At 38.3% G+C, this 12,551-nt stretch overlaps 1 protein-coding gene across 1 annotated transcript in view; it reads right to left on the bottom strand.

Moving 5' to 3' along the window:
- The window catches only part of CCDC192 (coiled-coil domain containing 192), a gene marked incomplete at both ends in the record, with an annotated part of 196,262 nt that overhangs the window by 149,231 nt on the left and 34,480 nt on the right, over positions 1-12,551 (bottom strand). The gene's annotated exons all lie outside the window — the stretch shown is intronic.

Below are 12,551 nucleotides of genomic sequence, written 5' to 3'. Positions count from 1 at the left end.
AAGTGACTGTTCTACTGTTTCCTCTTGAGGAGAGTGGTAGTTTCATAGTCCCTATTCCCTTAACTCCCTTGGAGAGCCCCTGGACTAGCGTCTTCTTTCATTCAGGAAGCTTATTGTGCTTTTTCTCTATAGCTCAGCAACAATTCTGAACGAGTTCCTGGAAAGGGACACACAACCTTGTATTCATTCCAACTCTCATGCTCTTAGGCGCGGCTTATCTCTAAGTATGTCTTTCGTATTACTCCAAGTATTATTGCAAAGCATACCGTCTCATCTTGAAAAGGGCAACAAATATTTAAAGACAGTTTACCAGATGGAGAAGCATTATGAGATTGGTCTGCCATGGAAATAAGTTGGGCACATCATATATACTGGTATCCATCCATCCATCCATCCACCCATCCATCCATCCACCCACCCACACCATCAGTCACTCAACAAATATTTGTCTAGTTGGCTCTCTATGCAACCATTGTGTTATATGCAGGCGATTATGAAAGTGCAGCAGGAGGGTCAGAGGGAACACATATGCTATGAACTGTTGGCTTTGCTTTTCAGCTCTCAGTGACCTGGGAGGCCTGCAGTGCTCCACATGGGCACTAACACGTCTAACTCTCAGGTACATGATGCTTTGGAAATGTAGTCTGGTTTCTCTGAGCACCCTTCCATTTTATCACACAGTTCAGTGTAATGGCTAAAGACACAGACTGTGGAGTCAGAGCCTTTGGGTAAAAGTCCCAGTTTTCTATTTGCTATCTCTGTGATTTGGACAAGTTGCTCAGACTCTCTGAGTTTGATTTTCCTATCTGTAGATGGGAATGGGGATAAAAAGAATAGTACTTACCTCATGCATGTGTTTTGAGGTTTATATGAGTTTATACAAGAGAAACACTTAGAACAATGCCTGGAATAAATCAAATACTTAGTAGCTATTATTATCGTTTCTTCCACCTCCTCTAGACTTCTGTAAGCGTTCATATGGGTTCTACCCCAATATTTATTATTTATCAAATTGTAAAATAAAGTATCTGAAGACATCCCAGCCTCTGTGATAGCAGCATTATTCTTAATAGCTAAAAGGTGGAAACCAAATGTCCATTAACAGAAGAACAGATAAACAAATTGTGTTGTATACATGCAATGAAATTTTATTCAGCCATAACAAGGAATGAAGTACTGATACTTGCTGTAACTTGAATGAACATTGAAGACATCGTGCCAAGTGAATGAAGCCAGACACAAAAGGTCACATATTGTATGATTCCTTTTGTATGAAATATCCAGAATAGGTAAACCCATAGAGACAGAAAGCAGATTAACGGTTGTCAGGGGATGGGTGGTAGGGATTATGGGGAATCATTACTTAATGGGTACAAAGTATTCTTCTGGGATGAAGAAAAAACGTTGAAACTCGAGAGAGGTGGCAGTTACACAACATTGTGAACACACTAAATGCCACTGAATTGCATCCATTAAAATGGTTAATTGTATTTATGTGAATTTCACCTCCTTTAAAATAAAATGACTTTCTAGTTAGCTCTCAGTGGGTAAGAAAATTGTCATCATTACATCCATTCACTGAATGTTATTTGAAAAAAATAACAAAATTGGATTGGTTTAATTTTAAATTAATGAACTCAAATCTCAGACAGGTACTCTACATTCCCCTGACATCAAAATACCATATTTTACTACTAGTAAATTGGCTTTCCTCTTCTCTGAGATAACTATTTATTACTCTCTACTCTTTCCTCAAGTATCATTTCATGCTTTCTTTCCCTTCAAAATTCCACCCTCAACCCTCTCTCCCCAAATGATCACCTCATCAATAATTCACTGAAAAAATAGGGGCCAGATGGCTACTCCCTCACCTTCTCATCAGCCAATATTTAAACCTTACTGCAGCAGGCCCTGCTAATCTGTTTCCCATTGGTTGTTTCCCCATTTATCCCTTACTGCCAGACACCCAATTTGGATTAACCAGCAGCCATGTGTTTAGGGAAACTTGGTCTTGTCCAGCTCCAGGGAATGAATCACAATTGCTCAGCCAGCCTTGTTGGTCTCATGCCCATGCATAAAAAATGACTTTAGGCATGAGCCTGCAATCCAGTAGCGGCCCTTGGAGCCTGGGGAGAAGGAATTTACCAGATTTTTTAAAAAGACATACATGAGGAAGAACAACTCTTTTTCAAAGGATGTTCTGACTGCATGTAATGCTTGGAATTGTTGCAGACATTGTGGTAAGACAGTCAACACTGAGGATGGTAGAGCAAAGGATGGATAACACCTGTGTTCTTGCTGACATTCTTGAGCTATAGAATTAACCAGCCCTGGAACTGCTCCATCTCTGGACTTAATCTTATGTGCGATGATAGCGGGCCTTAACATGTTACTTTAATTGGGTTTCTGGTAGTTGAAGGAAAAAGCATTCTTACTGAACAAATGGAGAAGATATTCCTCTACCAAAAGCCAAACCTTTTGCTTGGCTTTGAATCTTATCTCCTCTATCTGTCAAAAGCCTTTGCTCCTGTAATTTCTACAGCCCACGCCCCCATCCATTTCTTCATTCTCACCCTTTCTGGATGATTCTGCTCAGCATATAAACATGTTATAGTAATTCCCATAAACAAAAGCTGTCTATTGAACATTCCCCCACTTCCTCCTCCAGTCATCATCTCATTTCTATGCTTCTTTTCCCACTCAAACTTCTTAAAATGATTGCCTACCCACACTGTTGTCACTTTCTTACAATCTTCTCACTTTTTTTTAAGAAAAAAATTATTGGCTTATATAAGTGGGGAGTCAGAAGTAGATTTTTGTTTCACTCACAACTAGATTCCACAGAATCCAAAAAAATCATAGTATTCTGTCTCTTTTTAACCTCTATATCTTGGTCCTATGTGTTGGCTTCATGATTTCCCAGTGCAGACAAGATTTCTTCACACTTTGGGGAAGATGTTACCTATTGCCTTCCAGGTTCAGGTCCTCAATAGTAAGACAATTTGACCTCCAGTAACAAGTTGAAAAAGGACTTATTTTTGGCCCCACCTATGTTCGTATGGCCACTCCTGGATTGTTCTTTATTGTCAGGAAAATGGGATATCATAATTGACTGGACCTCAGTCATATGCTTAAAGACCATTCCCTCTAGTCAGGAATACTGTGGTTGACAGCCCCAGGATTATTAAAAGATTGGAGCCTAAAGGAGCTGTTCTCCAGAAAAGGTAAACATGAAAATAGAGGCCAATTAAAATTCACCCTCTGGGTGTTCAGCACAATTATATCCTCATGCTCATGAGGATGTACTTTTCCTCAAATGCTCCTGCATAATATGATTCATCTATTCTACGTTAATCCGAAAATGCACTTCCCCTCTCAAAAGGAGATAACCCAGTGTCATCTCGAGTTCCTACATCTGGCTTCACATTTTGTGTGTATCTCTCTAAATCAAATCCAGATGAGACTCACCATGATAGGCACCTAAAGACAAAATTTAAATGTCCCCCCCCCGCCCACATATGTCTAAAATACAGGGAAAACAGGACAATCACAGTGTTATTACCTTTTTAAAAAAAGGAAAAAGGGAAACAACTTACAGTTGTCATAGGCCATTGCCAATGTCACATTCTATCAATATTAGTCAGCAATGTTAAGGCCTGTCCTGGTTTCTGATCTGATTGATTCTGTTTCTGACCTCTGGGAGCCTTCTTTGTCCTTTTCTTCCATGGTCACAATCAAGAAAAAGGCCAGAGGGTATTCCTTTGGTAGGGGTTGTACTAAGTTTTAGTTTTGGGTATGCCACTTATTTCTCTATTTATCAAGACGATTTCAGTTGTGTTATAGAAAGCTAATGCCAATTGCTTTAGATTAAAAAAGATAATTAATTGGTTCATTTAACTGAGAAGTAGAGGCACCCCTAAATTCTGAGTCTTAAATTAGATTCTCAGAATTCTCTCTCTCCCTCTCTCCTAACCTAACTCCTTTTTATGCTACAGAAAAAAAAAAAAAAAGAAAATTTTCTCAGTGGCTGTGACGAGGGCTACTCTGGATTATTTTCCTCTCTTAATCTCTCTTCGATTGCCTTCTGCCCTCCACTACTCCCCTGAAACTGATCTTCCCTAGGTTGCCTATGATTCTCATTTTTCCAAATGCAGTGGGCACATTTCTGGTCATATTATTCAATCTCCCGGTAAAATATTACACATTTGAGCATGCCATGCCTTGTGAAACACTCTTTTTACTGCTTAGAGGACACGAGTCTCTGGATTTCTTCCTGATTCTTTGTTTCCTTGGCTAGATTTTCCTCCTCTTCCACTCCTCTAAATATCAAAATCTGAAAGTCCTAGCTGATCTCATTAGGTGCCATGGTTGAAACACTAGTTATACACATGTTTATGACTCCCAATTTTTTTACATACAACCACTTGGCTTGTTGGATACATATATCCAACAACCTACTTAATATTGTCACTTGAATATTTGCTAGGCAACTAAGAATTAATATATTCATTTAAAAAAATGAAACAATGCCATTTGCAGCAACACAGATGGACCTAGAGATTATCATACTAAGTGAATAGGTCAGAAAGAGAAAGACAAATACCATATGATATCACTTATATGTGGAATCTAAAATATGACACAAGTGAACTTATCTACAAGGCAGAAACAGATTCACAGATATAGAGAACAGACTTGTGGTTGCCAAGGGGGAGAGAGGGTGAGGGAGGGATGGATTGGGAGTTTGGGATTAGCAGATGCAAACTATTATACATAGAATGGATAAACAACAGAGTCCTACTGTATAGCACAGGGAACTATATTCAATGTTCTGGGATAAGCCATAATGGAAAAGAATATGGAAAAGACTGTATATATATGTATAACTGAATCATTGTGCTGTACAGCAGAAATTAACACAACACTGTAAATCAACTATATTTCAATAAAATAAATTTAAAAAAAGAATTAATGTATTCAAAATGAACTCCTTATATTCTATACCTTCCCCAGACTTCCCTCTCTTATGGAACCACCCATCCATATGTTTAAGCCACAAATGTATTTAAATCTTCTCTTTCTCTCACAGTCCACCTAATCCATCACAGAGGACAATTATTAAAACCACTCCATTAAGTAATGTGAATTGTTATGTTTATCTCCTCTTATTGATGGTTCTCTTAGATCATCTCCCCCACAACCCATGCCCACAAACACAGCAATTAATATTGTAGACGAGGTTTCCAATGTCACTCAAAAACCACTCAAAAACAAATTGAGTCTTGGCAACCCTTGTAGAGCTCACGCTACAGAGAGTAGTGACTTTGTTGAAAAACAAAGGCTTCCTTTGTGCGAAAAGTTTTGCAAGCTATGTTGGACCACAAGCTATGAAATTCCTTGGCAATAAATAACCGAGGCAAGCACTGGAAAAATTACCTATCCTACCTGTGGAATGGGCAGGAACCCCTAGGTCTGAAGATACTTTTAGATCACAGAACTGGTTTGGTCTCATTTCAATTTTACAGCTAAAAACAAACAACAAATTCCTCATGCTACCCCCATTCCTCATGCTACCCCCATCCTAGACAAAACAGACTTTTACATTTATTAATATTTCTACTTTAACAAGTTATTTCCAGCCGTCCCTAGGTTTATGCACATCCTAAAATAGACTCCCAAAGGCCCTTAATTTAGAAGCATGGTTACCCCCTGTTTTAGTTTGCTAGGGCTGCTCTTAAAGAGTACCACAAACTGAGTGGCTTAAAAATAAATTTATTATCTCACTGTTCTGGAGACTAGAAGTTCAAGATCGAGTGTCGGTAGAGTTGGTTCCTTCTGAGGGCTGTGATGAGGAATCTGTTTTATGCCTCTTCTCCGGCTTTGGGCAATTTGCTGGCAATATTTGGCATTCCTTGGCTTCTAGAAGTACGGCCTTTTTCTCTGACTTCATCCTCACATGATTTTCTCCCTGTATGTCTGTGTCCAAATTTCCACTTTTATATGGATGCAGCCATATTGGATTAGGAGCCCATCTTATTCCAACGTGTCCTCATTTTAACTAATTACATCTGCAAAAAATAAAGTCGTGTTCTGAGGTCCTAGGAGTTAGAACTTGAACATTTGAATTTGGAAGGGACCAAATTTAACCATAACACCCCCAAATTGGAGTGGGAGGAAGCAGGGAACTCTGAGTAATGAAGAAACATTTAAGCTCTGACTGAAAATAGAAATATTCACCAAAAAGTCAATCGATAGTTGAAATATAAAGTTAGGGATCCAGACATAGAGATTTCTAAGACGCTTTTAATCTTCAAATAAGTCCTCTGGGCTGTATGAATAGATAAATATACCAGAGAGAAGTGGGACACGGGAAAAGGTGAGGCAATTAATCACTGACTTGCATGTAAAGATAAAGTGTTTGGTTATAAAAGTCAAAAAGCAATAGTATCAGGTTCTAAGAAATTAAAGCCAACAACTGAAGAGGCCTAGGACCCATTCCTCAGGTACAGCTAGTCCCTTTAAGTTCTGGTCCATTCTTGCCACCGAATCCAAGCTTGCTCTGCTCACCGCACGACAGGCCAGTAAATCAGAGACGAGGTGTTGAGGCAAGGAATACGACTTTATTCGGAAAGCTGGCAGACCAAGAAGACAGCAGACTAAAGTCTCAGAATAACCATCTTATCAGAGTTTGGATGCCAGTTTCTTTTATAGCACAGAGAGGGGGAAGAGATGAGGAAGTAAAGTAAAAAGGCCATGAGTTTTGCAAATATCCCCTGGAATGGCCAGCCTCCAGGAGGGGATGTGTTATTTTCTTTTCTTGCATCCATCTACAGGTGGGCAGGGTCAGAATGTTTCCCTGAACAAAGACACTTTGGTTTAACATTCAGGCAGAGGAGCAGGGTTCCCTGAGGCAGGCCATTATGTAGAGACCGTATCCGTTTAGAGAACAAGAGCAACAGTAAGTAAAGGTTAAAGTAAAATAAACATATCCAACATGTAGTCAGATTTGGCTCTTCCCTGTTACATTCTCAGAGCACTTTTGTGGAACAGGGCAAAGGCTTTCCCTGCTGGTAGGACTCACAGAACCGACTCTCCACTCTCTGGCTTGTGGTATATGCATTCTGCTATCCTTGAGTTTCTTTCACAGGTCTTTCTTTCTCCTCAAATCTCCTTAGTGTCCCACTTAATAGAGGACAGCTGGATTCTCATACCTGATCTGTGTTGTCTTTCATGTAACATCTAGAAAACTTCTCTTTCTACATGTGAAAGAATGATAGTAGAAAAGGTCAATAAACTATTAGTATTATTACGTAAATAGTTTTGACTTGGATAGCCCCTAAAGGGTATCAGGGACAGCCTGTCACTATACATCCATTCAGTAACTGCAAGAGACTCATATTTATACAACTCTAAATTTAAGCACTAAACTGTTCCTGAAGCTAATAAATGAGATCTTCATACAAAACACATGGTCATCTAAAATTTTCTTCTTGAAGCCCCAGGCCCTGAAAAACGGGAAAAAGAAAAACTATTTCTAAGAAACAGGTTAAGGGTCTGATGTATCAAAGGACTGAAATATTCAGAAGACTTAAATGAAGAAATCCAAATTACAAAGCGTCGAGAAGAGTCCAGGGCATACATGGGGTACATTGAGCCTACATGGAGCCTACCATAGGAAATGTCACCTTTAACATCTAATGATTCAAACATAAGATAACTGGGGTGACCACAGATCATCCGGTCACCTGAAACTTGGGATCAGTCTTTTATTTTAAATTGAAGTATGTACATATATATATATATATATATATATATATATATATATATATATATATATATATATATATATATATATATTTATCCCTCCCCCCTTTCCCCTTTGTTAACAATAGATTTTTTTGCAATGTCTCTGAGTCTATTTCTGTTTCATAAATAAGTTAATTTGCATCATTTTTTTAAGATTCCATGTATAAGTGATATCATATGATATTTGTCTTTCTCTATCTGACTTACTTCATTTAGTTTGATAATGTCTAGGTGCATCTGTGTTGCTGCAAATGGCATTATTTCATTCAATTTTATGGCTGAGTAATATTCATATATATCACATCTTATATATCATATGTATCATTTATGTGTGTGTGTATATATATCACATCTTCTTTATTTCTTATTCATCTGTCAATGGACATTTAAGTTGCTTCCATGTCTTGGCTATTGGAAATAGTGCTGCTATGGACATGGGGGTGCATTTATCTTTTTGAACTAGAGTGTTCATCTTTTCTGGATATATGCCCTGGAGTGAAATTGCTGGATCATATGGCAACTCTATTTTTAATTTTTTAAGGAACCTCCATTCTTTTCTCCAAAATGGTTGCACCAATTTACATTCCCGCCAACAGTGTAGGAGGGTTCCCTTTTCTCCACGTTCTCTCCAGCATTTATTATTTGTAGACTTTCTGGTGATGGCTGTTCTGATCGGTGTGAGATCAGAATTTGCATTTCTCTAATAATTAACAGTGTTGAGCATCTCTTAATGTGACTGTTGTCCATATGTATGTCTTCTTTGGAGGAATGTCTGTGTAGGTCTTCTGTTCATTTTTTGATTGGGTTGGGTTTTTTTTGATATTGACCTGTATGAGCTGTTTGTATATTTTGGAAATTAATCTGGTCTTACATTTAGGTCTTTAATCCACTTTATGTTTAATTTTGTATATGGTTTTAGAGAATGTTTTAATTTTGTTCTTTTACACATGAGCTGTCCAGTTTTCCCAGCACCACTAATTGAAGAGACTGTCTTTTTTCCGTTGTATATTCTTGCCTCCTTTGTCATAGGTTAACTGACCATAAATGCATGGGTTTATTTCCGGGCTTTCAAGCCATACTGTTTTGATTGCTGTAGTTTTCTAGTACAGTCTGAAGTGAGGGAGCATGATTCCTCCAGCTCTGTTCTTCTTTCTCAAGATTGTTTTGCCTATTTGGGACTTTCTGTGTTTCCATAAAAATTTAAAATTTTTTGTCCTAGTTCTGAGAAAAATGCCATTGGTAATTTGATAGGGATTACATTGAATCTGTAGATTGCCTTGGATAGTATGGTCATTTTAACAATATTGATTCTTCTAATCCATGAACATGGTATATCTTTCCATGGGTTTTTGTTGTCTTGATTTTCTTCATTATAGTTTTCAGAGTACAGGTCTTTTGCCTCCTTTGGTAGGTTTATTCTTAGATATTTTATTCTTTTTGATGCGATGGTTGGGATCAGTCTTGAATACTACTTTTCCATTTAATTAATTACCAAACCATCTTGTAAATATTTCTTGTCTCTTCCTTCTCTTCGCTACAAATAGGAACTTATCATTTCTAAACTGGATTTTTGCAAGCCCTGACACATGATATACCTGACACTGGTCTCCTAATAAATCTGTTCTCAGTAGACACAGAGTTTTCTGTCTGAGGGCAAATCTGAATACACTTCAAACCCTTTAATGGCTCCCCATTGCCTATAGGATCAACACCAGTTTTTATAATGGAAAGAGCATAGATTTGACATCAGAGAGATGACTGGATGAATCCTAAGTTGATTTGAGACCTCAGGGAAATCACTGTCTGTACTTCTATTCCATGGAACATATGGTGTAATGGGAGATATAGACCATTCCAGTTACTGGGGGTGGGGTGGGGAAGGTGGTAAAATGGGAGAAGGATTATGAGAGCACCTGGTGAGGACATCTAACTCAAACTTGAAAGAGGAAGAAAAGCATTTTGGAGTAAGTGCATCTAATTGAAGACCTGAAGGGAGAAGTTTGTTGGGTTTTGTTGGTTAATGGAAAAGGGGATGAGAGGAGGTGGTGGAAACAGAGCAGAGCAATTCTCTGCAGAAGTAGAGGGAAAGGGATGCATTAATTAAAACTTGACTGTAAGGAACAAGGCTTTTTGGTTTTTTTATAGATAAGAAAGTAAGAGAGAATACATTCCTTTCAAGAAATTGAAAGTGGTGTCATAGTAATATGCTGGCTGTGGTATAAGATAAAACTGGAGAAATAAGTAGGGGGTTAGACCACAGAGGATTATAAAATCTGTTAAGAAGTATATATTTGACCCTGACGGGGCTAATTTAGGATTTAAGCGAGGAGAAATAGGAGGTCTGCGTTGTAGAATCTTCACTCTGGCTATAGTGTTGAGGAGTCATCAAACAAGGACCATAATGAAAGTAAAGTAGGGAGAAGTTTCTGCAGTTGGTGGCCTGGACAAGGGTAATGGTGGTAGAGATAGAGAAAAGAAGATGAACTGAAGAACAGTTTGAGAGAAATTATTCATAGTACTTAGCAATTGGATGTGTGGGGTGAGGAAGAAGAAAGAATCAAAGCAGCACAGATTTCTCATATAAGCCACAGGGGGTGCAGGTAGCACCTCTCCCTGGCCTAGGGGATTTGAGAGCAGGAACAGATTTGGGGCAGGAAGCTAATGGACAGGTAGAGTTTGAGTTGCCTCTGAGAACCTTGGTGGGCCTATTCAGTAGGCAGTTGGATATCCAGGTCAGGGGTCAGGAAGAAGATCAGGACTAATGATGAAAACTTGGTTCTTCTCTGTGGATTGTCCTCTAAAGGCAAGTCACTAAGGGAGAATGTATAGAAAGAGCAGACAAGCAGGCTGCAATCCCACAAAAGAGCTTTCATCATTTGCAAAATGGGAATGCAAATTTCCAGGACCAGTGGGAAAAATACACAAGCTAACATACGTAGGAGTACCTTGCAGAACACTTGGCTTACAGTAAGGGCTCAATAAATATTTTATTGAATGAATAAATGAATAATTCAACAAAAGCGTACACCTAATTTACTAATTTCCTTGTAGAGGTTAAGCAAAGTGAAAGTTAGTTGGCCATCTCTGAGAAAATTTTATGAAGAAAATGTAGGTTATGCCCATGCAAAAAGATACTTGCTCTTACCACCAGAGCCAAGACTTATAAGGGGCAAGGCATTTGCTTTTTCTTAGACAAGAAAGTCACATTTATTAGCACTGGGTCAGCTATTTAAAACTGACCTCTGTTTGATCTTGACATTTACAAGCAAAAGGAAGTCTTTAGTTATGTAACAGGCCAGAAGTCCACGCATCCCTGACAACAGAAGCCCATTTGTCATTGTGCTCAACTCTACTCAAAACAACACATTTCTTCACCAGCTTGTATTCTTTCCTTACATTCTCTGAGGTTCCCAATTGGTGTGCAACAATCCAGTAAGAGGGTTAAAATTGACAACTGCTTAGACAGGAGGGTGTGTGTGTGTGTGTGTGTGTGTGTTAAGAGGGAACTCTTCTGCAATAAAATAAACTAGAACCAAATTGTTTAACAAAATTCTCAATTGCTTGGTTTCATGGTGATTAGGAAACGCATTCCAAGTCAAACAAGCTGCTTGTGATTTTGTGGCATTAAAGTAGACTTCCAAACGGATTGGAAAACAAAAACTCATTCACAGAAACTCATGATTTCAGATTGGCATATCAAGCATAATTTCTGAGCGTTTGCAGAAATGAATACTCCTACCAAGGGCACATTACTTATTTCAAATAAACTTGACATCAAGGGATCCACTGTTGCATTTAAACAATGGAAAAAGAACCAGAACATTTTTGGTGGCAATCTCAATATGTATCAAATCACTTTTAGCTACTTACACACATATTCAGCAACTAAAAATTTGCTGGAGATCTATATTCTTTCTATTCCTAAACTTAAAGAAAACGTAGATTGAACACTAAGACGCAAATAATGGGAGTTTATTTTAGAGCCTTAGGTACAAAATGATGAATAAATATTGGTTATTAGAGTCAAACATACTAGCCTTTTGTCTTTCTGGTTTTCTGCTTACTTTTCTCAGTCGTAAAGTTAAAAGATCAGTTAGAAGCTTCGTTCAATCGCCAGAAACTTTTGCATATGTCAGAGGGGTTCATGATGGTTCTCACACTGAGAGGAAGTATTGGTAAAGGACCCAGAAGACTGACTCTAAATTCCAGCTCAAAAATTCACCTGAGATTTACAACGAGAAATAACTGCTGAAAGTCATTCCATTATAGAGCATTGGCATTGAATTGAGAGTCCATAGAGTCATGCATCTATGAGTAACTGAGTTTTGACAAGGCTTTCAAGACCATTCAAAGGGGAAAAACCGTCTCTTCAACAAATGGTGCTAGGAAAACTGGATATTTACATGCAAAAGAACCTTGACGAGACAAAGCACTACATGCAACAGTATGGTGAAGGGGTTGGATGAGCAAAGCAGGTATTTGCTAACCTAATATCCATTCTCCCCTTCTTAGTAAAAAAAAAAAAAAAAAAAAACCCTATACTCTTGGGGTAACAATGTGCCCAGTTAAAAATCCATATTTCCTAGGCCCCATGATATTAACCATGGTCAGGCATATGTAAGAATTCATTAGGTGAGTTTTGGAGAAAAGCTCTTCAAAGAGGCTGCTCAGCTGGCAGTTGTCCATCCCTATTTTGCACTTGCCTTTTTCATCTTCATGCTACTTGACTTCATGAATGGCTGCAG

This window comes from Stenella coeruleoalba (genome assembly GCF_951394435.1).
Source record: "Stenella coeruleoalba genome assembly, chromosome: 3".
Classification (NCBI taxonomy): Eukaryota; Metazoa; Chordata; class Mammalia; order Artiodactyla; family Delphinidae; genus Stenella; species Stenella coeruleoalba.
The sequence above is the reverse complement of the archived record's forward strand: the minus strand, read 5'-3'. Positions and strand labels throughout refer to the sequence as shown.